The sequence below is a fragment of the Arachis hypogaea genome, chromosome 15, assembly GCF_003086295.3.
Source record: "Arachis hypogaea cultivar Tifrunner chromosome 15, arahy.Tifrunner.gnm2.J5K5, whole genome shotgun sequence".
NCBI lineage: Eukaryota > Viridiplantae > Streptophyta > Magnoliopsida > Fabales > Fabaceae > Arachis > Arachis hypogaea.
In genome coordinates, this window is record NC_092050.1 from 102,266,165 (window position 1) to 102,268,424 (window position 2,260).

The 2,260-nt window shown below is 40.8% G+C and overlaps 1 non-coding gene across 1 annotated transcript; it reads left to right on the forward strand.

Annotated features, from left to right (window-relative positions):
• Positions 1-1,630: 1,630 nt before the first annotated feature.
• On the forward strand, positions 1,631-1,738 carry LOC112753826 (small nucleolar RNA R71). Its single transcript, XR_003178191.1, has one exon. It is a non-coding gene; the product is annotated as a small nucleolar RNA R71 (small nucleolar RNA).
• Positions 1,739-2,260: the final 522 nt, after the last annotated feature.

Sequence of the window (2,260 nt, forward strand, 5' to 3'; positions counted from 1 at the left end):
CTGGTTAGGAGATCTAAGAGATACTCATTCTAGCTTAATTCATGTAGAACAGAAGTGTTTGTCAGGCACGCGTTCATAAGGGAGAAGGATGATGAGCGTCACACATAATCATCACCTTCATCACGTTCTTGGGTGCGAATGGATATCTTAGAAGAGAAATAAGAAGAATTGAATAGAAAACAGTAGTACTTTGCATTAATCTTTGAGGAACAGCAGAGCTCCACACCTTAATCTATGGAGTGTAGAAACTCTACCGTATGAAAATACATAAGTGAAGGTCCAGGCATGGCCGTGTGGCCAGCCCCCATGGTCTAAGAACAATGCGTTCAAAAGATGTCTAATACAATTGTAAGAGGTCCTATTTATAATAAACTAGTCACTAGGGTTTACATGAGTAAGTAATTGATGCATAAATCCACTTTCGGGGCCCACTTGGTGTGTGTTTGGGCTGAGCTTAAGTGTTGCACGTGCAGAGGCCATTTGTGGAGTTGAACGCCAGTTTCTGTGCCAGTTTGGGCGTTCAACTCTGGTTTTGGATCCTTATCTGGCGCTGGACGTCAGATTTGGGCAGAAGGCTGGCGTTGAACGCCAGTTTACGTCGTCAATTCTTGGCCAAAGTATGGACTATGATATATGGCTAGAAAGCCCTGGATGTCTACTTTCCAACGCAATTGGAAGCGCGCCATTTCGAGTTCTGTAGCTCCAGAAAATCCATTTTGAGTGCAGGGAGGTCAGAATCCAACAGCATCAGCAGTCCTTTTTCAACCTCTGAATCTGATTTCTGCTCAAGTCCCTCAATTTCAGCCAGAAAATACCTGAAATCACAGAAAAACACACAAACTCATAGTAAAGTCCAGAAATGTGAATTTAACACAAAATCTATTAAAAACATCCCTAAAAGTAACTAGATCCTACTAAAAACATACTAAAAACAATGTCAAAAAGCGTATAAATTATCCGCTCATCACTGGCCCACTTGTGCTTCCAAATTTCTAATGGAAGACCTTGTTTCATTCATGAAACTCACAGTGGCCTTAGATAGATCAGAGACTAAGTTTGCTAAATTAGAGGTATTTTGTTCAGAGTTCTCTGTCTGTTGCTGAGTGGATGATGGAAAAGGTTTATTATTGTTAAACTTGTTTCTTCCACCATTATTAAAGCCTTGTTGAGGCCTTTGATCCTTCCATGAGAGATTTGGATGATTTCTCCATGATGGATTATAGGTGTTTCCATATGGTTCACCCATGTAATTTACCTCTGCTATTGCAAGGTTCTCTGGATCATAAGCTTCTTCTTCATAAGAAGCCTCTTGAGTACTGTTGGATGCAGTTTGCATTCCATTCAGACTCTGAGAAATCATATTGACTTGCTGAGTCAATATTTTGTTCTGAGCCAATATGGCATTCAGAGTATCAACTTCAAGAACTCCCTTCTTCTGAGGCGTCCCATTACTCACAGGATTCCTCTCAGAAGTTTACATGAACTGGTTATTAGCAACCATGTCAAAGAGTTCTTGAGCTTCTGCAGGCATTTTCTTTAGGTGAATGGATCCACCTGTAGAAGTATCCAATGACATCTTTGATAGCTCAGATAAACCATCATAGAATATATCCAGGATGGTCCATTCTGAAAGCATGTCAGAAGGACACTTTTTGGTCAACTGCTTGTATCTTTCCCAAGCTTCATAGAGGGATTCACCTTCTTTCTGTCTGAAGGTTTGAATATCCACTCTAAGCTTGCTCAGCTTTTGAGGAGGAAAGAACTTGGCTAAGAAGGCCGTGACCAGCTTATCCCAAGAGTTCAGGCTGCCTCTGGGTTGAGAGTCCAACCAGATTCTAGCTCTGTCTCTTACAGCAAATGGGAGAAGCATGAGCCTGTAGACTTTAGGATCTACTCCATTAGTCTTAACAGTATCACAGATCTGCAAGAATTTAGTTAAGAACTGAAAAGGATCTTCCGATGGAAGTCCATGAAACATGCAGTTCTGCTGCATTAGAGAAACTAGCTGAGGTTTCAGCTCAAAGTTGTTTGCTCCAATGGTAGGGATGGAGATGCTTCTTCCATATAAATTGGAATTAGGTGCAGTAAATTCACCAAGCATTCTCCTTGCATTATTATTATTTTCGGCTGCCATCTTCTCTTCTTGTTCGAAAATTCCTGACAGGTGCTTGCTGGATAGTTGTAATTTATCTTCTCTTAATTTTCTCTTCAGAGTCCTTTCAGGTTCTGGATCTGCCTCAACAAGAATATTCTTGTCCTT